Source organism: Stenella coeruleoalba (genome assembly GCF_951394435.1).
Source record: "Stenella coeruleoalba genome assembly, chromosome: 4".
In the NCBI taxonomy this organism is placed as follows: Eukaryota; Metazoa; Chordata; class Mammalia; order Artiodactyla; family Delphinidae; genus Stenella; species Stenella coeruleoalba.
Window position 1 is genome coordinate 45275276 of NC_137149.1, and position 27351 is coordinate 45302626.

Sequence of the window (27351 nt, forward strand, 5' to 3'; positions counted from 1 at the left end):
GACAATTTTTTAAAGGGATTGTTCAAAGCTTTTTGTGCCCCTGAGTAGGGAATTACACTTTGCTTCCCTAAAACTCCTCCAGAAATTGCACATGGACGTGGCAGACTTTCTTTCCCGCTGTCCAACACTGCAGAGAATTTCCTTTTAAGAGTAGTGGCCTTTTAGTAGGAGGTTAAGTGATCCCTGTATATATAATTTATAAGGCACTCTGAGCTTTTTGTATGAAAGCACATTGGAAATGTAAAATTATTATTACTTATATTGTTATTAGCTTATTTTCTCCTGTCCTCATATGAGACATTTGTTTCTGAGCTAAGGATTCAGAGCAGAACTGTTGATCATAAAGGTAAGAAGGAATAGATTGGACAACCATGAAAATTAGGGATAAGCAGCCAAAACAGATAAAGATGAGTAGTGTATAACATTTGTTTTTCCTTGAATGATACTTTTTGATAAGTGTTGTGTAAACATTTTTTCTCAGGGTTTTTTTTTAACATCTTTATTGGAGTATAATTGCTTTACAGTGGTGTGTTGGTTTCTGCTTTATAACATAGTGAATCAGCTATACATATACATATATCCCCATATCCCCTCCCTCTTGCATCTCCCTCCTACCCTCCCTATCCCACTCCTCTAGGTGGTCACAAAGCACAGAGCTGATCTCCCTGTGCTATGCAGCTGCTTCCCACTAGCTATCTATTTTATATTTGGTAGTGTATATATGTCCCTGCCACTCTCATTTCATCCCAGCTTACCGTTCCCCCTCCCTGTGTCCTCAAATCCATTCTCTACATCTGTGTCTTTATTCCTGTCCTGCCCCTAGGTTCATCAAAGGTCCTGCAAGTGGTGAGTTTCTCTCTCTCTCTCTCTCTCTCTCTCTCTCTCTCTCTCTCTCTCACACACACACACACACACACACACACACAATACCTAACCTCAAATTATTTGAAACCTCAATTTCATTTCTGCCTCCATGCATCGGACAAATAAACAGCTGAATTACATAATTGGAATTGTAATGCTTTTAATTAAGATACAGAAAAGGAAATATGAATTTTGCCTCTCTGCCTCCCTTCAAAGTGCTTGTCCTAGATATTGGTATCTTGTCCAGCTTTAGAAATTTAATATGCTCAGGGGATAGGAATGAGAATGGGAGAATAATATAAAGTTTGATTAATATTTCGATCTCTTTAGGATAAAAAAAATCATGGGTTAAATCAGTCTTTTGTTTTCAATTATTGTCATGTTAATTAAAACATTCTAAGGTCTTTTAGATATATATTTTGTATATTTATGTTATTTAGGATTAGATGTGATTGTATACAACAGAAAAACACCAAATAACAGGGACTCAAGTAAGAAAGAAGTTTATTTTTAAATTAAAGTAGTACTGGATGTAGGTAGGACTACAACCCTACCTAGTTTTTAGGGCTTCCTGATTATTAGGGATCCAGGCTCCTTCTATCTTGTTGCTCTGCCATCCGTAGCATCCATTGCCTCCAGGTCCAAAATGGACATCAAAGTTTCAGCCAATATATTAACATTCCTGTTTATATTTCACTGGCCAGAAATTAGTCACATAATGGGGAGCCAGCTGAAAAGGATACTGGGCAATACAGTTTTTCTGACAGTGTACCCAGCTAAAAACTTATTTTCTTATATCTAAGGAACATACGGAGAATGTATATCAGAAGCCAGTTTGCAATTTCTGCCATAGTACTTACTTCAGCTTGATTTGAATCATATTTTTTTTCCTGAAGATGGAGAATTTGACTTGGTTTAAATTTGGTTGATTTTATTGGGTGTAAAAGATGCGGTGTGGTGCAGTGGAATGAGTACTGGAGTACTAGATTCTGATTCCAGCCTAATATGACATTTGGCTTCAGTATCTCACACTAAATAAGGGGGTTTGTGTTATGGGTCCTCTAAGAATTCTTTCAATTCTTATTCCCTTATCTGGTTCCCAAAGTTTCACAACAAAGGTAGGTGTGTATGTTTATGTACACACATTTATAACTATATGATGCAGAATTTAAAAACCTATTTCTATAGAAATAAAAGATGTACACATATGACCACATTAGCAGAGTGACTTGATTAATATTTTTTCAGTTTTCACATCCCTTGTTCTTAATGAAAGCAATTGAAACCTGCATGGAAGTTGAAAGGCTGGGAGATTGAAGTTGGAATTTAACTGTCCTCTTCCAAACTAGAAGTCAACTTTTCATCCCAAAGAACAGGCCCTTCTTACATTTTTCATGTTTCCATTACTATTGTGTTTCACCCGTCACTATCTGTAGAAACCTATGAGCTGGCAGAATTGGAATTAGTGTCCTTAAATATGTGATGTGACAGAGTCCCTGATACTTTGGAGCGCCTGGGTGTATGAATGCTGGTCTTCTTAGGAAATAATAATGTGGATAATAGCATTCTCTCTGTCTCTTATTTCCTACTTGGTTTCAGTTGATTGTGATTCTTTGTCCTGGGGCAGTTGCTATGCAGCACTAGGTAAACTCTTTCACGGGAAATTGCTTTGTGCTGCTTGGTGGCTACACAAGTCACACAGGTGTCCCCGTTAGGACACCGGATAGCTATGCCCTTTCTAAAGTGTCCCAGTATGTTTCTATCAGAGGGAATAATTCTGATGACACTAATGATTCTAAAGAGAGATAATAGAAAAAGCAAAACAAAACAACAATAACAAATATTACTTGCATTTTCTTCCTAACTGTTGTAATGTTAGGAAGGGGTGGTGGGGAATGGGGAACCATAGAATGCCATCATCCCTTTCAAATCCTATATGGAATAAGGTGAAGGTACAAACAAAATGAATAAAACTACCTTTCTATGTAGTTGAAGTGAAAAGATGATTGATCAGTTAGGTAGTTTAGATTGAATCATATGAAACTGCTATTTTTGTAGATCCAAAGTGTTCGGATACAGGCAATTTCTAATGGTTCAACCTAGTAGTGGTTTCTATTCTGTCTACACAATAGAAATTACCTTAAAACTAACACCATTTGAAGTTACTCCTTAGCAACATGTCTCCATTGTAAAAGCATCTGGTTATTTGGAGATATTTTTAAATTCAAGGAAATATATATTTATTATTGGTATTAAATTAATGTAACTTAAAAAATCCATCCATAACCCTGCTGTTCTTAAATAACTATTTTATTATCTATGTTTCTTTCCCAACTTTATCCACATATTATAACTGATATCTTCTAAGGTGAAGAGTTAAAAAATTTAAATCATACTTTCATAAAGACTGCATAGATTTTTTAAAAATCCAAAGAAAGCTTGCCTGATCCTTAAATTTCTAAATCTATAAGTGCACACACAATACAGTGGAGCTGAAACAAAGCCTTTGCATAATGAAATCTGTGACAAACTGTATTGTGGAAAACAACACCCTCTGATAGCCTCCAGTACTCTCCAAAGGCAAAAATATTTTTACAAATTATCTTAACGAGCTGAGGGACATACATTTCCATCAGGAATGACTGAACATCCACACAGTCAAGCCTGAGCTATTTGGGAGGAAACAAGATTCCTTCCCCCTCTCTGCTTGGAGATGACCCACTCCAGTGCCGTTGTTCATGGTCTTGAAGGCCTCAAGCAATTCTTCAGCCTGGGTCACCTCTCTCCAGGGTCAAGGAAGATAAGGGGTACAGTACAAAAAGTGACAGGTAGGGCCAGGATGGAGTAATTGAAGGGCTCATTGTGACTTGTTATTTCTCGACACTCCAGGGAACACTGGCTGTGTCTACCTTGCATGGCCCTGATTTCTTTCGGCTGTAGAGGTACTGAAACCACCAGCTAGCTACCTGCTGGCTCCAGGGGGCTGAAACCTTGTAAGGTAAATGCTAAGTGCCCCAGTTAGCCAACGGCTGACCTGTGTGGTTACTAAGAAACCATCTGCCCAGCTGGTTACTAAGAGATGGAGGAGGAAAGAGAGGAAGAAAATCAGCCTAGGATGCAGAGCCCCTCCCCCCTCACTCTCACTTCATTATGCTTTAAAATTTTAGACTCAGACCTGAGAAGAGAAGCAATTCCCTATAAACTAGGAATCCTCTGGATGTAAAAAAATGTCCTTAATGGCATTTTAGGTTTTTTTCCTGAATTGATATGCAAATTTCTAATTTACTTAAAGCACACTGTCACGCATTATAATAGTCTAATACATGCTTCCATGTAATTAGGCGTAATAACCAGTGATCAGTGGGAGGAGGGAAGGGGAGAGGGAATTGTGTTTCCAGCTGGCCCTCCACACCTGCAAATAACAGACAACTCCTTTCAGTGTAGAGGAAACAAGATAATGACAGTATGATATTAAATACAAACATTAATTCTTAGGAACAAAGCATAAGGAAAAGGTCTGTCAATTAAGATGTGTGATAGTGAGCAACTTAAATTATACTCTGCACCATCTTAAAGAAAAATAAGGACCAAGCAGAATTGAAACCTTGATTTTTTATTTACTGAAATACTCCCAATGCCATTTTTTTGGTTTTCTTTTTAGAAGAAATGTATGTGGGCCAGTCGAATCCTATGTTGAGTCCCACTGTTCATGCTCATTTGGTTTGATTTAAGAATCAAGTTGCAATAATGTTCTGTCTCTCTCTGTCTCTGAAAGGACAAGTCAGACCTTGGAAAAATCTTAGGAGCCCAGTGGGGCCTCAAGTTCTGGGGAAACAAGGCAATATAAGGAAATGCTTTGTGAACAGGAAACTTCAGATCTAATGTGAGAGACTATTATTGTCCTGGCTGCTGTCAGTGCAGGTTTTGTTATATAAGAGGTGTGTAAAGCCTTTTGCAGAAAGAATTTCTTGACATCTAAACATACATTTTCACGTGTCAGGCAGTTTAACATAGTGGTTAGGATCTTCGTAGTCTTTCCGGCTTGGTTTTCTTCCTATTAAAGGAGTGATGTTGGGTGTGTTATTTAAGCTTCTCTAAGCCTCAGTTTCCACATCTGTAAAATGGGAGTAAAAATAATTCAACCACTCGATGGCATTTGAATCAAATGAAATAACGTACCTATTGTATACTAGGCTTAATTCCTGGGGCCCATAGATGTTGCTTGTAAATAAATAATTTATTTGTAAGTAAAGAATCTATTTTCAGGAGTAATCATTTATATCAGAATGCAGGTTCGCCACATTGGTTTATATGCATAAAAAGAAGTGGTGGATCAATAGAATCCATGGGCTGCAAAAGTTTCTGGTAACTGTTTGTATGTATTGTGGTGTAGAGTAGTCAAGAATGAGTGTTCACATAGAGCAGGAGAGGAGCCAGGAGTAAAGGGTTTAATTCCAGCCTTTCCACTTACTGTATGGTCTTGGGCAAGTTGGTTAACTTCTCTGGGTTACTCAGAGAACACTGTCTCTTTGGAATATGTATCTGATATATACAAAATGTATCAGATCCACAAGCTATCTTTTACTTCTCTTCACTTATGTGGGAATGAAAGTACAGTCACCTTCCAGTTCCTGGGACAATAGATAGGTAGTTCCCCTGACTCCATCCCTCCTTAGCCCCACAGAGAGCAGCAGGATCTTTTGTGTCTCTCTCTGGGAGGCCATTACGTTCCACTGGGGGAGAAATATATACCTTTTGGTATTGTAGTGTTGATAAGAGACAGAGAACAGGCATGAAAGGACAAGATGTGGGAAGGTAAAGGGAAGAATGGAGATTTAGAAACTTGAACTCCATAGAGCCAAGTCTCCTAAAGTGCTAAGGCCAGTGGACCATGAATAGTGCTACCAGGAGTGTGTTGTGGGAAGTTCTAGAAATCGTTGGATTTCTGAATGCATCCCATCACAATACCCTGGGGAACAGGTCACTCCAGGAGTAGAATCCTTGCTTGGTTTTAAGTACTTCACTATTAATGCCTTGCCTCTGTGTAAATTTAATCTGTGCTGTGCTTGTGCTTCAAGTCTTACCCTACAAGCCTTTGATGACTGAATGAGGAAACATCTCAGTACCCAGGACACTGGACAGCTTCTGGACATTAAGATACCAAAAGGGATGGGAAAGATTAACTGTGGTAAAATTAGCCCTAGATTAAAGGCTTCTCTAATGTTGCTAAATAAGATTGAAAGCAAGGTTTGAAGAGATCAAATGATTTAAGGGTAACTTGACTGTGTCCCAGAACAAACTTCAAGAATGAAAAAAAAATGACATAACAGAATGTTCATCCTGTTGGAAAATTCACAAAATCTGGCATCCAAAATTATAATCAAATTGCTTAGAACTAGTGATAAAGAGAAAATCTTAAAGCAGCCATAGAAAAAGACATTATGCATAGAAGAACAACTAAGAATAGTAACAGACTCTGCAGTGGTAATAATATGGGCATGAAGGCAGTGCAAGAACTGAAAGAAAAACCCTACTAACCTAGAATTCTTACCCAGTGAAAGTATCTTTCAAAAGAGAGAGGGGGAAAAAGACATTTTCAGACATATGAAAAATAAAAGAATTTATCACCAGCAGTCTTGTACTATGAGAAATAGTAAAAAAAATCTTTCACTTCACATCAAAAAGAATAAAATACCTAGGAATAAACCTACCAAAGGAGGTAAAAGATCTGTGCTTGGAAAACTATAAGATACTGTTGAAAGAAATTGAAGATAACACAGAGGGAAAGATATACAATGTTCTTGGGTTGGAAGATTAATATTGTTAGAATAACTATACTACCCAAGGCAACCTACAGATTTAATGCAATCCCTATCAAAATACCAATGGTATTTTTCATAGAACTAAAACAAATAATTTAAAAATGTGTAAGGAAACAGAAGAGACCCAAATAGCCAGGACAATCTTGAGGAAGAAGAACAGAGCTGGAGGAATCATGCTCCCAGACTTCAGACTATACTACAAAGCTACAGTAATAAAAACAGTATGGTACAGGTGCAAAACCAGACATAATAGATCAATGAAAAGAATAGAGAACCCAGAAATAAACCCATGCACTTATGGTCAATTAATCTATGACAAAGGAGGCAAGAATATACAATGGAGAAAAGACAGTCTTTTCAATAAGTGGTGCTGGGAAAACTGGACAGCTACATGTAAAAAATGAAATTAGAACATTCTATAGCACCATATACAAAAATAAACTCAAAACAGATTAAAGATCTAAATGTAAGACCAGAAGCCATAAAACCCCTAGAGGAAAACATAAGCAGAACTCTTTGATGTAAATCATATCAATATTTTTATTTTTGGATCTGTCTCCTAAAGCAAAGGAAATAAAATCAAAAATAAACAAATGGGACCTAATTAAACTTAAAGGCTTTTGAACAGCAAAGGACACCATTGACAAAATGAAAAGACAACCTACAGAATGGGAGAAAATATTTGCAAATATGACTGATAAGGGGTTAATATCCAAAATATACAAACAGCTCATGCAACTCAACATCAAAGGATAAGCAGCCCAGTTAAAAAATGGGCAGAAGAACAGAACAGACATTTTTCCAAAGAGGACATGCAGATGGCCAACAGGCACATGAAAATATGCTCAACAGTGCTAATTGTCAGGGAAATGCAAATCAAAACAACAGTGAGATATCACCTTACACCAGTCAAAATGGCTATTATCAAAAAGAACACAAATAACAAATGGTGGTGAGGATGTGGAGAAAAGGGAACACTCGCACACTGTTGGTGGGAATGTAAATTTGTTCAGCCACTGTGGAAAACAGTATGGGAGTTTCTCAAAAAACTAAAGATAAAACTGCCATAAAACCCAGAAATTCCACTCCTGGGTATATAGACAAAAGAAACAAAAACACTAATTTGAAAAGATAAATGCACCCCAGTGTTCATAGCTGCATTATTTACAATTGCTTAGACATGGAAACAACCTAAGTGTCCCTCAACAGATGAATGAATAAAGAAGATGTGGTATGCATAAGTGTGTTTGCGTATATGTGTGTGTGTGTGTGTGTATACACACACACACACACACACACACACACACACACAATGGAATACTACTCAGCCATAAAAAGAATGAAATTTTGCCATTTGCAACAACATGGATGGACTTGGAGGGTATTATGATAAGTGAAATAGGTCAGACAGAGAAAGACAAATACTGTGTAATATCAATTATGTGGACTCTAAAAAATACAACAAACTAGTGAATATAACAAAAAAAGAAACAGACTCACAGATATAGAAATCAAATTAGTGATTACCAATGGGGAGAGGGAAAAGAGGAAGGGCGACATAGAGGTAGGGGATTAAAAGGTACAAACTATTATGTATAAAATAAGCTACAAGGATATATTGTACAACACAGGGAATATATACAATATTCTATAATAACTATAATTGGAGTATAAGCTTTAAAAATTGTGAATCACTGTATTGCACAACTGTAACTTATATAATATTGTACATTAATTATACTTCAATTAAAAAATGAAAGAAAATCTTTCAGGTAGAGGAAAAGTAATATCAACAGAAATCTGTATCTACAAAATGTAATAAAGAGCACCAGAAATGGTAAATATGTCAGTAAGTATATAGCATTTTCTTATATTTTAAATCACTCCAAAAGATAATTGACCATTTGAAGGAAAAATCATTACAATGTATTGCAGTGTTTATAACAAATGTAAAAGTAAAATGTACGACACATTTACAAAATGAGAAAAACTGAAGGAGAAATGGAAATACAGTATTGTAAGGTTATAATACTATGTATGAAGTTACATAATATTATTTAGGTCACATTTAAGTTAAATTTGTATAATAAAACACTAAAATGCTACTAAAAAACGTGTAGATTATAAGCCAAAGGGGAGAAAAATGGAATCATAAAAAATACATAGTCAATAGGCTACAAAGAAATAAAGAGAGGACAAAGAATAGATGGGACAAATAAAAAATAGATATCAAGATTTTAGATTTAAATACAATTATATCAATAATCACATTAAATGAACTAAACCTTAAAAGGGAAAATTTCAGATTGAATAAAACACAAGACCCAACTATATACTGCCTGCAATATATATACTGTAAATATAAAGACACAAATAAGTTAAAAGAATAATGATGGGGCTTCCCTGGTGGCGCAGTGGTTGAGAGTCCGCCTGCCGATGCAGGGGATGTGGGTTTGTGCCCCGGTCCGGGAAGATCCCACATGCCGCGGAGCGACTGGGCGCGTGAGCCATGGCCGCTGAGCCTACGCGTCTGGAGCCTGTGCTCTGTAACGGGAGAGGCCACAACAGTGAGAGGCCCGCATACCGCAAAAAAAAGAATAATGATGGAAGCAAATATATCAGGCTAAAGTAATCAAAAGAAAGCTGCTTAGTGTTTGACTAAGTAGATTTCAAAGCAAATAGAATGAGCAGAGATAAAGACCTTAGTTTAATAAACAAAGAGATCAGTTTTTCAAAAGGACATACATATGCTAAACATATTGAGGACATAAATATGCTAAGCATGTTGTGCATCAAAAACATGAAACAAAAACTGATAAACTATAATAAGAAATAATCAAACTCACAAATATAGTGGAGATTTCAATACCCCTTTCTCAATAATTGACAGATTGCTGCAAATCAGTAAGCATATAGAAGACTTTGTCATCACTATCAACAACTTGATCATATTGACGTTTATAAAATATCACACTCATAAAAGCAGAATATACATCCTTTTCAAGTATACATGGAACATTTACCAAGATAGAATATATTATGGACTGTAAATCCAATCTGAAAAATGTAAATTTATTCAAGTCACATAAAGCATGTTTTCTGACCACATGGACTTTAGAAATCAGTAACACAAAACTCTGGAAAATCCTCAAGTATTTTTATTTTATTAGTTTTTTGGGGAGTAACATTTTTTTTAACATCTTTATTAGAGTATAATTGCTTTACAATGGTGTGTTAGTTTCTGCTTTATAACAAAGTGAATCAGCTATATATATACATATATCCCCATATCTCCTCTCTCTTGCATATACATATATCCCCATATCTCCTCCCTCTCACCCTCCCTATCCCACCCCTCTAAGTGGTCACAAAGCACCGAGCTGATCTCCCTGTGCTATGTGGCTGCTTTAAAACCAATGTACTTTAAAATAACTCACAAGCAAAATTAAAAGTATTTTAGACTGAATGAAAATAAGCCCCAACATTTCAAAATTTAGGGAATGCTGATAAAGCAACGATTACAGGGACATTTATAGCAGTAAACATCTATATTAGAGCAGAAATAAATAAAATAGAAATGAGAAAAATTGAGAAAAAAATCACTAAAACCAAAGGATGGTTCTTTGGGAAGATCAATAAAATTGATAAACTCTAGCTAAACTGATAAAGAAAAAAGAGAGAAGACATAAGTCGCCAATATCAGGAATGAGAGGGGGGATATTAGTATAGACACTATGAACAACAAAGGGATAATTAGGGATTATTAACTTTATCCCAATAAATTTGATAAGATAACCAAATTCCTTGAAAGACACAAACTATTCAAGCTTACTCAAAGAGAATTTGATAAAGTTGAATATCCCTATATCTAGGAAATTTTATATTTGTTCTTAAATCTTTCTCTGGAAGAAAACTCAAGCCCAGATGGCTTCATGAGTGAATTTAACTAAACATTCAATTAAGAAATAATAGAAAATCTATATTAAGTATTCCAAAAAAATTAAGAGGAGGGAACACTTCCTAACACATTCTATGAGGCCGTCATTACCCTGATACCAAAACCAGGTAAAGATATTATGAGAAAGGAAAATCAATATCTCTCATGAACACAGCACATGCAAAAATTCTTAACAAAATGAATCCAGCAATAAATAGAAGGGATAATATATCATGACCAAGTTTTGTTTAATTCAAGAATACAATGCTGGTTCAGTATTCTAAAATCAGTCAATAAAATTCACATCAACAGATTCAAAAAAACCCTTATGATCATTTAAAAATGCAGAAAAATCATTTAACATAATTCAACATAACATTCATGAAAGAAACTTTAAGCAAACTAGGAATAGAAGGGAATTTCCTTAACCTGATTTAGGACATCTATCTAAAATCTGCAGATAATATATTCAATGTGGAAAGACTGAATGCTTTTCTTCTACGAATAAACAAGGGTAAGCACTCTCTCTGATGCTATTCCACATGGTACTGGAAGTCTTAGCATAATAAGGCAAGAGTAAAATATAATGCTTAGCGATTGGATAGGAAGTTAAGACAGTCTGTATTTGCAGACGACATGATCATTTACATAGAAAAATCTGAAAGAATCTATATAAAAGCTTTCTATAAATAATAAATGAGCTTAGCAAGGACACAGGATATAAAGTCAATATATAAGATCAACTGTATTTCTGTATACTTGTAATGGACTATTGGAAAAAGAAAATTTTTTAAAAGTTCCATTTACAATAGTACCCCCAAACCGTGAAATACTTGGGTACACATCTAGCAGCTTACACAAAAGATCCGATGTTTAAAACCAGAAAAACACCAGAATTTGATAAGCCTATTGAAAAATTTATATAGAAAACTAAAGAAAGTAGAATAGCCAAAATAATATTGAAAAGGAACAAAGTTGGAGGATTCATACTATCTGATTTAATGACTTAGTATAAGGCTACAATAATCAAGAAGGTGTGGATATTAGCAAGAGGATAGATATATTGATTAGTGGAACAAAATAAATATTACAGGGAAACACCCATGCATATGTGGTCAGTTGATTTTCATCACAGGTGAAAAGACAATTCAATAATAAAGAATAATCTTTTGAATGAATAATGCTGGACTCATTGAATATACACATGTAAAAACAATGACTCAACTTCTTGCCGCTTACAAAACTTAACTCAAAATGTATCTCAGACCAAAATGTAAAAAATATAAAATATTTAACTTGTAGAAGAAAACTTAGGGGAAATTCTTTGGGCCTTGAGTTAAGCAAAGGTTGCTTAGATAAGACAACAAAAATATGACTTATAAACAAATTTTTTTTTTTTTTTTTTTTTTTTTGTGGTATGCGGGCCTCTCACTGTTGTGGCCTCTCCCATTGCGGAGCACAGGCTCCGGACACGCAGGCTCAGCGGCCATGGCTCACGGGCCTAGCCGCTCCGTGGCATGTGGGATCTTCCCGGACCGGGGCACTTTCAACCACTGCACCACCAGGGAAGCCCCTAAAACAAAATATTTTTATATTAGATTTCATTCTGTGCTCTCATAAAAACAGTTTTAAAATAATGACTTAACAAGCCATAGACTGGGAAAAAATATTTGCAAATACCATATTTGATAAAGTTACATTGTTTTTTCAGAATATATAAAGAACTCTAAAATTTCAGTAATAAGAAAACAGATACTTCACCACAAAATATATATGGATTGGGCTTCCCTGGTGGCGCAGTGGTTAAGAATCCTCCTGCCAATGCAGGGGACACGGGTTCAAGCCCTGGTCCGGGAAGATCCCACATGCCACGGAGCAACTAAACCTGTGCGCCACAGCTACTGAGCCTGTGCTCTAGAGCCCACAAGCCACAACTACTGAGCCCACATGCCACAACTACTGAAGCCCGTGAGCCTAGAGCCCGTGCTCTGCAACAAGAGAAGCCACCATAATGAGAAGCCCTCACACCGCAACAAAGAGTAGCCCCCGCTCGCTGCAACTAGGGAAAGCCCGTACACGGCAATGAAGACCCAATGCAGCCAAAAATAAAATAATTTAAAATATATATATATATATATATATATATGGATATAAAATAAACATATGAAAATCTTCTCAACACCATTAGTCATTAGGGAGATGCAAATTAAAGCCACAATGAGATAATACTATACACCTCGTATAATGGATAAAATTTTAAGAAGAAACTGAAAATGCCAAGTACTGGTGAGGAGTCATTGTTAATTCTGAAATGGGGGTTGTATAAATGATAAGACAATTCCCTCTTTATTAAGAGGGGGAATTAAAGACCGTAATTAAAATTGTTCTATTTGACAAGTAGGGACATGACAGGGCACTGAAAAGAGGTCGCAGCCCTTCTGAGCAAAGTAAGAGTGGGTATCCTGAAAGGCTTTCTTTCTGGAGGAAAAGAGGGTCACTATCACCACTTGCATTTATTAGAAATCTTTCCATCTCCTTCAGTTCTTTAAAATGCCTTGGCTTATTCCTCACTATTAGCCTGAAAGGAAATAAACCTTACACTACCTTTTTCACAGATAGGGAAGATGGACTTCCTTTTTGTCCTTTCATGAAGGCTTCTGTTTCTATTCCATCCAGTATTCATGAGGGAAGCTGCCAGAAACAGCGGAATGATCCTGAAACAGTATGTTGACATTGGTAAAGACTGATTTTGACATATTCTTCTGACAACCTTTTGATTAATTTTCTGCTTCATTAAAACCCTTAATTAAATTAACATGGAGTGTGGCAATATCCTTGACAGATTTTGTTTATTAGCAAACAAGTCCTCCAGTTTCAAAGACAGTGGCAGTGCAGGGCCCCTGAAACCAGGTTAGTAGTTTCTGGGAGCCTGTGGTCATGAACGGACTGAACTTGTTGTTCGTCCAAAAGCCCAGTTGGATTTGGGCAGTGAAGCTGATGAGGACATAGAGGAAGTCCTCTGTGGATTGGTTTCACCATGCTGAGACCCCAGCCTTCCACCGTTGCCTGTCCTCCACCCACCCCTCCCTTGCCTGCGTCTGTTCTACTTCACACAAGGCATTACAGCTGAGTACAGTTAAACTCCTGAGCAGATCATTCCCCCTATACCAACTTTAATCCTTGATGTGTCCTCTTGAGACTTACAGATATAGCTTTGTAGGCATGCTTTTTAACGTGAGTGTTGAAAATGAAGTGCCAGGACTCATATCTTGAAAAATTCTAAAAATGATACGTTGATCATTTTTAAAGTTCCTCTTTCACCTCTCCCCATATGTTGGATTTAGCAGCACATATGTTACCGTTGGCATGATAATGATCCCTGCATTGTGTAGAACTTCAAACATGAGGGTGGGGGAAGGTAATAAAAATCAAAAGTATATAAAAGTGCCTAAAATTATTAATACTTATAAATTCATAAATTTATTCCTTAAGTCAAATTATTTTTTAAATGAAATATATTGACATTCAAATTTCATAGAGAAAAATTTTTAATTTTCCAACAGATTTTTTTCTAATACAACTACCTAACAGAGACAGGTTGTGGGTTGTTCACAGTCTCCTATATTCGTGTATGAGTGGGATTAACACCCTTTTTACCATTGTAATCACTGACATAAGCCAGATGCAGGCTTACATATGTTTTGATGAGCAAGAAAAGTTTACCACTTTTCTTCACTCGGTAGCATAAAAACACAATGATATGCTTCCTACCTTTTGGAGGAGCATCACGTGGGTTAGTTTATGAATATCCATGCGAATGTACCTGTTTTGAATGAGTTTAGTTGAGTTTCATCCACTTGTTCATTCATTCGGCATAGGAGAATTTAATGTCTACTGTGTGTCAAGCATGACCTGGAAATACAGAGACGAAAAACACAGTTTCTGTCCTCAAAAATGTCGCAGGTCAATTCACCAAGTGTAGTGATTGAGATTAGCACATGGGGATATGGGCATGTTTAGGAAACCAGATTCAGTGGGGCTGGGGATGTGGTCAGCAAAGTCATCCTAGGGTCCCCAGCGCTGGTGCTGGTCTTGATGGATGAGAAGAAGGTACTCAAGTTTAAGAGCCTCGGTGAAGTACTGGAGGAGTGTCAGGAAGAGTAGCATCATGCAAAGATGTAGCTATACATCCAAAGCAGAGACATGCGAAGCAGCAAGTAAGAACCAGGGATGAAGGACATATCATGCAGTGTGGTCAAGGGCCTGCAGATTAGGAGAATGATTCAAGGTGAAACTAGAGAGGAAAGCAAAAGACAATTCAAGAAGGCTTGTGTGTGTCAAACTAAGAAACGTGAACTTACCTTGGGAACTTTGAGGAGCTACTGGAATATTTTATGGAAGGATCTGATCTGGTTGGATTGTGCTTATCATAAAGGTAGCACTGGTAGCAGTGTAGAAGCAAGGGATAAATTTGAGATGGAGGGTTAGGGACAGGAGGCAGTGGAACAAGGTAGGAGGAGGCTGGAAAAAAAAAAAAAAAACCAAGTTAGAAACAATGAGAGCTTGAACCAGGAAGAAAGAGAAGAGGGGGGTGTTCGATAAAAGCTGTTGAATTTAACTGAGTGAACAAAAGGAGAGCTGCTGTCAGCACTAGTCAAGGATGTACACCTCATTGAAAGGCTTTTAAAGAACTATATCTCCTAAAGATAAAATATAAAACCATCACCATGGTTACAACACACAGTCTTGTACTGGGTGATCCATATCACTGAACATATTGTTTTACCTTGAACACTTTATTTTTACACACGCTAGAGTTGTTTGGCTCGAGAGAGAGCTGCAAAAGGGATCTCAGAATGTTTGGTTCCCATGTGGGAGATGTTAGGTGCTGTGCTAAGTGTGGAGCACTGGGCATTCACTCTTCTAATTTTGACAAAAGTCTTTTGAAGTAGTGCTCTTGTCAAAGCCGTGTAAAATTTAAGGAGACTTGGACACAGAAAGATTTAGTAACTTGACTGAGATCACACAGCTAGCAAGGGGAAGAACCAGAATTCCATCTTAAATCCTCATCTCTTTCTCTTTTTTTTTCACCTTCTCTCACGATACTTTGCTGTCTTTCTCTCATGTTTTTCCACTGGCCTCCTGATTTCATAATTCTATAGCTATTATACAACCTGGATAATAAAACAGATATAAAATCTTTAAGATCTTTCAAGAATCAGCATGGCAGAGTAATTATGAATGAGGGCCCTGGAGCCTGAATACCTGAGTTCATATTCTGCCTCTAGCATTTACTAGCTGTGTAATTTGGGGTTCATGCCTCAGCTAACTCATTTATAAAATGGAAATAACAGTATCTTCATTTTAGGGTTTTGGGGAAGATTAAATAAGTTTATGGATGTAAAACATGTATAAACACAACAGTGCCTGATGCATAGTAGGTACTTAATAAATATTATCCTTTATTATTCAGCCACTGTTTATTGAACCTAATGAAATAAAGGGTCTCTGGGTTGATACCAAAGAGGACAACTATTTTCCTCTAAGAAAGATGCCTTGAGTGCCAATGGGGTAAACTTGTGTGATCTTACTCTGCATCAGAAGCTCAGCTTCATGCAATAGGAAGATCAGGAACATGGATGGTATCAGCAACCATGGCTGTTCCCCAAAGGCACTGGGAAAGGTGCTAAGACTCTCTAAGCCTAGGTTTCTTTACCTTTCAAATGATTTGTGAATATATCTTCAATAGCAGTTATAAAGATTCAGACATAGAAAATAAACCTTTGTTATAGAAGTTCCAGAGCCACAAGGGATTCCAGATGTCCTCAGGTGAAATGATTTTTCACTAGGGGTTGAGGGGAGGAAATTTAAAAATGACTTGCGGAGTTTTTCAAAGCTCAGAGACTTTTCCTCCTTCTCTTTGTGTCGCCTCTACCCCCTATAGACCGCTCTCAAAATGAGCCATTGTTTCAGGTAAGAATGTTGTGGATCTCAGGTATGTCAGATTGAAACAAAGGTTGGAAAGCATTGTTTTAGCCCAACACCTTCAGTTTACAGATAAGACAGGAGACCCAGAGAGCTTTAGGAAACTGCACAAGATCGCAGAGCAAGTAAATAATAGATTCGGGGCTGGTAACCAGGTTTTCTTCAAACTTGTTTAATGTTCCACAACATTGTGTTGCGTCTCTCCTTACCATCAATCTCCCTAAAGTTTCTGAATTCAATTGCCTAAGTTTAAAGAGTAAGTTAATGTAGATAAATCATTTTTTGAACATTTGACTGAGAACAAAAGATTAGGGCCAAATTAAAACCCTTAGAAGATTCAAGCTCTGAACTGATTATGCTGTCATGTCCTCCCTAAAGATGATTCAAAAAGAAAATCAATATCAAACCGTAATCTAAATGTACAAAAATCCAAAAAAAAGTTGTAATTTCCGATGATGAATGGCTCCCGTACCTTTTTTTCAAGCATCAATACAAAATTCTTTTAAAAAACAAATCAGGATACTTGGATGTGTTGTTGCTCTAGGTATGTTCATACCTGCAGACTAGATCTATCTCTACCAAAGGAAAGAGACACAATGTCACTTGAACCCAAGACATAGCCTGGATATCATACATGAATTCATCCTGCCTATATTCGCTTACTTCAATGTCTTTCTCTAAAAGTATAGCAAACCAAAAGCATCCAGCCACAGAGCTTCTGATCAATAAATTAAACACACTACCTATTACCTTAAAAGACTGCTTTAGCCAAATTTCTGGGTAACTAATAAAGGGCCACACTCATATAGTTCATTCTCAGAGTGGCAATGTGATCAAAGAGGCATGATTCAGCAGCAAAGAAAGACACTTCAAAGAAACTCTGATTCCTAACTGCATTTCTCAATCCTCATAAAGAGGCCAGAAGGTACTCTCAGAATCCTTTTATCCTTCTTTCACCTACTTCTCTCACATACCCAGCTGCTCCGGCCCCTCTTTTTCATCTAAGCTTCCTTGAAGAATTCCTATCCAGGCTTAGCTTACATACTTGTATCCTTACCCTACACATCACATCCCTACATGATCATTGCAACACAAAATCCAAGAGAAACCCCTCTGGCAAAAAAAGATTATCCTCAGAAGGTGAAGAGGGAAAGAACATTAGCAGAGAAAGAGCTCCTTTTTAGTTTACTTGGAAAGAAAACCTTGGGAGCGCTCAATCATTAATCATGTTTTGTTCCATCCTACTGTTGCCTTCTTTCCTCTTAGATTCACAGCAAGATGTACAATGATAGGGGTTGCTTTTAATTTAATATTAATCTTATTTGTGTTACCTCCTCAGTACCTAACACCAGATTGCTTTTAGGGAGTTCCCAATAGTTGTTCTTAACCACTTGAGGAAAAGAGGTTCTTGAAGAAATCCAGAGATTTTACATACACTTGTCCCTGATTTTGACATTGTCTTCTACAGTCAGACTACATTTTCTAATTTGTCTTTGGCAGACTTTTTCCCCATATCCTGAGGTGAAAGCCAGCGGTGACAAAGTGTAGACCATGAGAAGCTACACCCTTGACTTTGCAAAGAGTGTGAATGCATAGCTTTATTAAGGTATATGTTCTGGATGCTTTGGAAGAGATTTTGGCTCCAGTCTTTGGAGCCAAAGACTTTAGCTTTTCATACTAAGGAACACCTTATTACTGGCAATCTGTTTCTTTGACTAATAATAAGCTGGTAAAAGTTATTCTCATTGACAGGTTGTATTGTTTAGGTCAGGGCTACAAACAGCTGAACAGAGGAGCTGTAGATTCAGGGAGACTTCTACTTAATTTCTGCATTTGGGAAGTTTATTTATTATTATGGAAAAAAAGACCTATATTGTCATGTTTTCAACTTTGGGAAGCATTTAAAAATAATTTTTGTACTGAGTTTATGGCCTGATCTCTCTATAAATTGACATGTCTTTGTAGATGTTTTTCTGGAGGTTGCATATAATTCAAACTTTAATAAAACAGAATCATTATTAAGTGAATCATTATTACATTCTTTAAAATGGAAACATGCAAATTGTTACAAAATAGAGATAATGTGTAGGGGTTGAAAGAATTTTTATTAAAAGCAATATCGTGGTCAAGTCATTAATAATGTGACAAAACCCCTAATATTTATCCTCTCCGTAGGCAAAGAGAACTGGGTGCTGAGTCAGAAGACCTCAGCCCCCAAGTAGCCAGGTTATCTTGAGCAAGTCATGGTCTTTTATTTAGTCTAATAAAATTTACAGGACTAGATTCTATAATAAACTGCCCTTAACATTCCTCCAAATCTCTGATCAGAATAAAAGTTCAAGGAATATTGTCCAATAAAATCACTGGAAGAAGCTCGTTGAGGGGTGGAGATGATAGAAAATGGAAAGAATCAGGCAGGAGTACTTTCAAAGTCTATGCCATGTAGTAGCTATGTAGACTCAGACTTGGTTAATTTATTTAATCTCCAAACCTCAGCACAGGGTTCTCTCCCTGAAAACAATAATAACAAAGAAACAAACCCAACGGCCATTCTTTGAGCATCTACTATGTTAGATATGTCCCACAAATATTCTTTCAGAAAAATTCTGGGGAATCTGTATTATTTATATACAAATTTAAAAACTTGAATCTCAGAGTTGTTAAATAATTTGTCCCAGGCAACATAACTAGTAAGCAGCAGGTTGGGGGTTCAAATACAGGTCTGCTTGATTCCAAAGATTATGGTCCTGTTTGGCCACCCCATTCTCCCTCTTGTAAAGAATGAAAGCAGCTCACATTTGTAAACATTTTCAGGAAGAGAAAGCCTAACGCATATATAGAATCATTTCACAAGGGAGAGTGGTAATGCAAGCCACTGGATCACCTCATTGGAGCTCAGGGAAGTCACGAACTGCATAGAACACTAAGTGACCTCACACCTGTGGGAACCAACCACTTAAGACTTTGTAAATGCAGAGATTCCATATCCTGGGGAGGGATCATCTGTTCATTGTTTTGAAGGAGGTGATGATCATTTAAGAATAGGTCAGAGGTGAGCCACCAAACAGACACTCACAGATTCCAGTATCCTTAGTAGAAATTCTTTTCATTTTCTCAGTGAACAAGCTCTTTTGGTCCTCTTGTACCTAAATACGATTCTGAAACTTTCAATTACAATATTATTAAGCACAGAGAATAGTATCCTAGAACCTTGGACTGAGTAGGGTACTTAGACATCACCTAATTCAATATTCTCATTTTGTTGATTAGGACGTTGAGGTTCAGAAAGATTAAGGGACTCATCCTGACTTAAACACACAGTTAAAAATACGTATTTTGGCTCAAGTGGCCTAGTTACTGCTATCACCCAATGCCTCCTCCCTGTGATGAGCTGACAAAATACTTGAGGACAGAGACTACACTATAGGCTTTGTTTTAATCTCACAGTCTTGGGCACAGGACTGGATCTACGGTAGATATATAATATAAAGTAGTAGACTCAGATGGAAGACATATATCAGTGAGCGCTTCAGGTCCTCTTTTTTGAGGATAAGCAGGACAAGAAAAAACTATTGCTAAACAAGGAGGGTTACTGTCTCTGCCAAAGCATGTCAGATATGGTTATGTTCTGGTTTAGAGATTAAATGGAGCATGCCTGAGTGTCACCCTAAGAAAAAACAATCTGTATAAAGAGATTTTAACCAGGTTATGTTCTTATTTTAGCTAAATGTCCTGTATCTTTCCTTTCATTCCTTCTTTCCTTTCATTCCTTCTTTCTTTTGACACCAGAATGATTCTGTCACCCGTAATATTTATCCAAGCAGAATATTTTCATCTCTGATCTGATATCCAAAAACGCTTTTTGTTCCTAGCCCATGTTGTCATAAACTGCAGATGCTTCACTCTGCCCTGTGGCATCGGGCTGTTGTTTTGTTTCTGATTTGACTTCCACAACTTACTCCAGCCCTGCTTTGCAGACTAGCCAAGAGGGGGGAGGGCAGCCTTTGTCCCAGGCTGAGCAGTTGAGAAGACTGTAATTAGAAGGGAATTATCTCTTCTATTAAAACAAACAAACAAACAGCAAGGAACAGCCCAGTAAACTCACCAGAAGGACAGGAATACAAGTAGGGGTGGTATTTTTCATTTAGTTTATTTAATAAATATTTACTGACCCACACAATTATTGTTGGTGATATGTTGGTGGGATTGATAAGAAAGTCCTGTTTCCTCAAGGAGCTCAAAGTAGAGTAAGCAAACAACCACTGTGGCAGGGATTGACTAGATGTTCAGCAATCTTATTTCTGTTCCACGAAACTCAGGAAAACTACACATCTCTGCTTCCTTTATACTATTGAGTTGGGACCATGTGGCTAGTTCTGGCTAATGAAATGTTGACAGACATGATTTTTAGGCCTGGTCTTAAAATATAGCATTCTCTTTACAGTTTATGTATCTGTTCATGTGATGATGTGATCACATGATCATATGATGATGAATTCACATGATAGGAGGTACTTGGATCCTTGAGTCATTTCTTGGAAGTGAGCTACCCAAGAGGGCCACCCAATTTTATTGGATTGTCACTTGAGTGAGAAGGAAAACTTCGCTGTGTTAAACCACTGGAATTTGGTTTATTTGTTACTGCAGCATAATCTATACTACACATGATTATAAAACAATAGAATTGCTTACCATTGAATTTTTTCCCCAATATTATGCTGTCATCAAGAGATCACCTCTGTTATCCTGGGGAATTACTGGATGCTTTTTATAAGAAGAGATGTGCTCAATGATTTGTGATGACCTAGAGGGGTGGGATAGGGAGGGTGGGAGGGAAGCTCAAGAGGGAGGGGATATGGGGATATACGTATACACATAGCTGATTCACTTTGTTATACAGCAGAAACTAACAAAACATTGTAAAGCAATTATACTCCAATAAAGATGTAAAAGAAAAAAATTGAAAAATAAAAAAAGAAGAGATATGTAAGATAAGTTGTTTTTGTTTTTGTTTTTGTTTTTAGGCCACACAGCATGGCATGTGGGATCTTGGTTCCCTGACCAGAGATTGAACCCGTGCCCCCTGCAATGGAAGCACAGAGTGGAAGCACTTAACCGCTGGACCAGAAGGGAAGTCCCTAAGGTAAGTTTTAAAAGATTTGATTCCCTTCCATTTTCACCTTTCTTTTTTGAATTTTCCCTTTATATATCTGAGTTCCTCTAATTGAAAAAGAAAGAGGAATTTTCAAACTAGGAAAAGATTGCATGTGAATTAATGTTTTGGCATTGTTTCAGGAATGAATTCAGGAAGTCTAAGAGTCCACTTTCATGTGGAAGGAAATTAGGTGATAATTTTTAGATGGAGACAAACATCTGAAAAGGAATGGCATCAGCTAGAACACCTCTGGAAATTATATCTGCTCTTTGGAGCTGGAGTAAAGTTAGGGTAAAAAACCTGCGCTTCAGAAATTTTAAAAAATTGCTCTGAGTCTTATGTGTTTTCCTGAAGAATGTTTATACACAAGGAACAGTTTTAAGTGCACTGGCAACTGGATTTGTTTGCTTGGAGCAGACCTCCTGTTATAGCAGTTGGATGGTGCAAGATGGGTCTAGTTTGAATTACTTATTTATTTTTTGAATATAATAAGCCCTGATATTCCAGTTCTAAGCACTTTTCAAATATTAACTTACTTAATACTCATAAATACCCTATGAAGTATTTGTTAGTATAATTCTCATATTGAAGATGAGTAAACTGAGGTATAGAGAGTTTAAGGTTACATGTTTCCCAAGATTACACATCTAGTAAGTGGTGGAACCAGGATGTGAACTCAGGTTTTCTGGCTCTAGATCCCAAACATGTCACTGCTTTGCTATGCTGAATTTCTTTTGCTAATTAATAATAACACCAGCCAACATCCACCATTTATTGAGCTTACTAAATGCCAGGCACTGTTCTAAATTAACTACATGTATTGTCTTTTTAATGCTCAAAACCATACTCTGAGTAGGCAGTACTATTACTGTCACTATACAGATAGGGAAACAGGAAGCAAGAGAGAAGAAACCAGGACGTGTTTAGTGACAAGCAGAGGCAGAAGCTGTGCTGGAATTCAGGCAGACTTGAGTCCAGAACCTGAGTACTTTGCTGCTACAACACATATCCTTTCCCTTTCAATAGTTGGGGTGCATGATTTTTCTGGCTTTGGATGCCAGAAAATTCCCTTGAAACCAAGAACCAGAAGTCTTCTACCCTTTCCTCTTTCTCCTTCTAGGCTGGTTAGGAAAGGGTTAAGTCTTCGATATTTTCTTGGTTTAGAGTAATTTTCTCTCTTTCCTCACTCATTGCACCTCTTGACAATTACTGGATTATCAGTACAAGTCCAACTGAAAAGCCAGCTTTCTCAGTGAAAGCATTTTCATTCCCTTAAGTTATAACAATGGATTTCCTTTTTCTCTGATGTCTCATTGGAAATATAACATTGAGAAATTATCAATAATATATTCTTATGGATGCTTTACTAGAACGAATTTTTAATGGCAACATGATATCTCCTTTATTTTTTTCTTTGTTGTCTTGTTTTCTGGGTTTTAGCTCTAGCCACAGGAGACAACTTTAAACAGCTGTCACTGCATAGTAAACATCTGATAATATGTGCAAAACAGAAGACTCTGGTACTCTGGTGATAACTTTTAACCTAGAGATAAGAAGAAAATATTAGAAGTATTATGCACGTAAAATTGGTTAAAATTAAGTTATTGCAGATGGGACATTCATTATGCTGCAGTATAGAAAATACTTTTTTCCTTAGAAATTAGTAATTGCATATATCAGTATTTTTGGTAATTTTACCACATTTTGTTCCTGGAATTTAATAAGAATCTTTGAAACATGCATAGCCTCATCACATACGATAATTGCCTAAAATAAACTAAAGTCAACAACAGAACAACACACACAATGAAAACAATTCAAAACACAGCTTACATTTAAAGAGAACTTGTAGAAACGTCTATGGAACCATTACTCTCATTATAACTATGAATAATTCATTCAGCCTCTCCCAGCCTGTTTTTTAATTCTGTAAAAAGGAGGAAATCATACCCATTTAACAAAGATTAGATGGAATTATTTATATGAAAATATTAAGTACAGTGCATGACACAGTAGAAGCTGTATTCAACTTCCCTCATTCCCTCCTTCTTCATTTCCTCCCCTTCTCCCATCTTCCCCCTTTTTCTCCTTTTATTCTTCTCTGCACTTTCAAGAAGTCTTCAGCGCACACTGAACAACAAGAAGAAGAAAAAGAGAGGAGGAGAAAGTGAAATGAGGCTTGTTTAGATAAGACTGGAATTATATTGCAAAATGGACTTCTTAAATGGTAATGCTCCTTAGCTGTTTCAGCACCAGGAGGAAGAGTGACAGATCTTACAGAGGAAGCAACACAGTGCTTAGGATTCTGTGCAATGGTGGATTTATTCTCAGCTTAGACTCCCAGCATGAAGTAACTTTACTTGGCAAAGAAGATTAAGGCATCCTTCTTCTAACCATAGCAGATATACTAATACTGATAATGCCAGAAGGAAAATAGATTGAAATAATGTAGCTGGCTAAGATTAATGAGGTCGAGTACTGGATCCAAAAGCCATTTTTGTTAATAAGTAAAGCAGTTAATCAGCAATAAGTACTACATACTGGAAGGTGGCAAATCCTTCCACAGAAATAGTTTAATGAAGACTCAGACCTCAAAAACTACTTTGAACAAGCACATAATCAACATCATGGACTTTCTGTCATCAATAATAACTAAAGGAAAGTGTGGACACCCTGGCAAATGACAGTGTGGACAATAAGATCAATCCTGGACCAGAAGTGCTGCCTTAACCCCTATATTCGTTTTCTATTGCTGTGTAACAAGTAACCACAGATTAGTTGCTTAAAACAACACACATTTATTATCTTGAAGTTTCCATGGGGTCAAGAGTCTGGGCACAGCTTAGCTGGGTCTTTTACTCAGTCTCACAAGGCTCCTATCAAGGTATCAGTCAGGCTATATTCTCATACAGAGGCCTGATGGGGGAAGAATCTTCTTATCTCATTTATGTTGTTGGCAGAATTCACTTCTTTGTGGCTTATGACTCAGACCCCATTTTTTGCTGTGTGTAGGATGGAGGCTGCCCATGTGGACTTCCTCAACATGGCTGCTTACTTCCTCAAGCTAGCAAGAAGAATCTCTCCCCTGAGGAAGGACCCAGTCTCTCTTATTAGGACTCTCACCTGATTAAGTCAGACCCGCTCAGATAATTTCCCTTTTGATTAACTCCAAATAACTTATCTGGGACTTTAATTACATCTGCAAATCCTTTCATCTTTGCCGTATAATATCACCTAATCAAGGGAGTGACATAGTCCCTTTGACTATATAGTCCTTTGGTTAGATAGAGGCATGTGGCAGGTCCCACCCATACCCAAAGAGAAGGGATATGATTTCCAGGGGGCAGGAAACAGAATCTGTCATAGGATCTGTCCACTACAACCAAATTGGTTGAGGTTTATTGCTGGTTAAGAGCAATTAGAGATAGGCATAAGAATTCTTATATTCTCTTCACATTTGTATAACTTCATTCAATAAACTATATAACTTATGTAATTTCGCTCAACAAACTGTGTCTGGTACAAAATGTAGTATAGGCTTGATCATTACCAATTAACCCTTTCTCATCTTTACATAGACTTAAGTTAATGGAACCCCTCAAGGATCTGTGTGTATTTATTTATTGATCCATTCAACACATATTTGATGATCATCAACTATGATCTAGACATTATTTAGGTGCTGGGGGTATTACAGCAAACAAAAAGATTTAAAATAATCCATACCTTCATGAACTGTATATGTCAGCGAAGCAGATATACAATAAGCAAGATGAGTTAGTAAAATATACATTATGTTTAGTAGTGGAAAGTGCTAAGAAAAGAGAGTGTGTAGGTTGATATTTTCAAAAGTTTGGGCAGGGAAGGTATCTCTAACAAGGTAACATGTGAGTAAAGACATGAAGAAATAAGGATAGGAGTCCTGTGAGCATTTGAGGGATGAGCATTCCAATCAGGGAGAAGAAGTGCAAGGCTGTGATATTGAAAATGTGCCCCGTGGGTTTGAGGCACAACAAAGAGGCTGGAATGGCTGCAGCTGAGAGAGCCAGGGAAACATTCAGGTGTTGGAGTGAGAGAGGAAAAGGGAGAATGAATCAAGCAGGGTTCTGTAGGTCTTTGTAAGAAATCTGTTGTTTACTCTGGGATGGGAGCCATTGGAGCATTTTGAACAGAGGAGAGACTTGATCTGACCTATGTTTTAACAGGGTCACTCTGGCAGCTGTGTTGAGAATAGACTGAGGGCATCAAGAATGAAACAGGGAAACCATTAAGTAGACTACAGTAGTACAATGATTCAGGTGAGAGATGATGGTGGTTTGAACCAGCGATGGAGGTTGTGAAAATGGATTCATCTGAAGGTAAAACTGAAAAAATTTGCCAACGCTTCACATATAGGTTGAAAGAGAAGGGCAGAGGTCAAGGATGACTGTCTATATCCACATCTGTATTTATAGCTTACCACTTATCTAACTATTATACATCCTATGTGAATGAATGTATACACATTTGTGTATACTGTGGGGATTCATTGAGCTTACGCTAATTCATTTGTGTTTGGTAAAATAAAGAAACCCAGTAGAATGAAATTTTGTGTACATATTCCTTATATACATTACATACATTATTAAATACATTACACATTCACATACACATGTTACTTCGTTGAGTTAAATACACAAAACAGTGTAAACTGTGCTTTATGGGCAATTTAAGAGATTTATCAAGCACAATTTTTATTACCTGCAATTTTCACTTTTCAAATTGATCTTAGAATCCTACTCCTGAGAGAGAAGTTCCTTTGTTTTGAACTGAGTGGCCCTTCCTTGATTTTAGCATCCACAGTTCTGGTGCCCAGGACTTAACATGTAGTTGAGCAGCATTTCTTTGAGTATCCTGTCTTCCTGGGACTTGCTTAGCCCCTCTGTGTGTGCTGCCGAGCTGAGTTGGGATGGAAGGATAATATTCATCAAGAGGAAGGACCTGCTTTAGAGAACAGGAATCTGGGCGGGTGTTCTGAGGTTTTTGCTAGGACCCTAGCACAGAGTTCTGTGTCATTTTTACCAATTAGCTTTTTATAATAAAATTTGAGAGTTTCACTGTTTCAGCAGTTGTCTTTTTAAAATCTCTGTCTCTCTCTAGTGTTGGTTTTCTATTGCTGCTGCAACAATTTGCCATATATGTACTTAGTGGCTTAAAACAACACAAATTTATTATCTTAAAGATTTATTGGTCAGAATTCCATCACCCGTCATACTGAGCTATGATCAAGGTGCTGGCTGGGCTGCATTTCTTTCTGGAGGTTCTAGGGGACAACCTGTTTCTTTACTCATTCAGGTTGTGGGCATAGTCCCATTCCTTGCAGTTGTGCAACTGAGATCCTGTTTTTTTGCTGGCTGTTAGCTGAGGGTGGTTCCCAGCTTTTAGAAGCCATCATGTTCCTTGGCTTGTGGCCCTTTCGTACGTCTTCAAAGCCAGCAACAGCAGGTTTAGTCCTTCTCACACCATATCTCTAACCCAGAGTGGAAAGGGTCTCCAAGCTTAAGTACTTGTGTGATTAGATAGTATCTCCCCGAATAGTCCAGGAAAAT

General features: G+C 37.2%; 1 protein-coding gene across 12 annotated transcripts in view; it reads left to right on the forward strand.

Annotated features, from left to right (window-relative positions):
- LOC307185908 (uncharacterized protein) overlaps positions 1-23982 on the forward strand; it is a 390038-nt gene extending 366056 nt beyond the window's left edge. For 8 of the 12 annotated variants that reach the window (XM_079920468.1, XM_079920467.1, XM_079920475.1 and 5 more), the window contains 2 exons: positions 21633-21751; positions 23204-23982. The gene's annotated coding sequence lies outside the window, so the exon portion shown is untranslated. Of the gene's footprint in view, positions 1-13299; positions 13360-21632; positions 21752-22645 lie in introns of those variants that run through there. The other 4 variants (XR_013828205.1, XR_013828206.1, XM_079920474.1 and 1 more) reach the window with 3 other exon arrangements.
- Positions 23983-27351: the final 3369 nt, after the last annotated feature.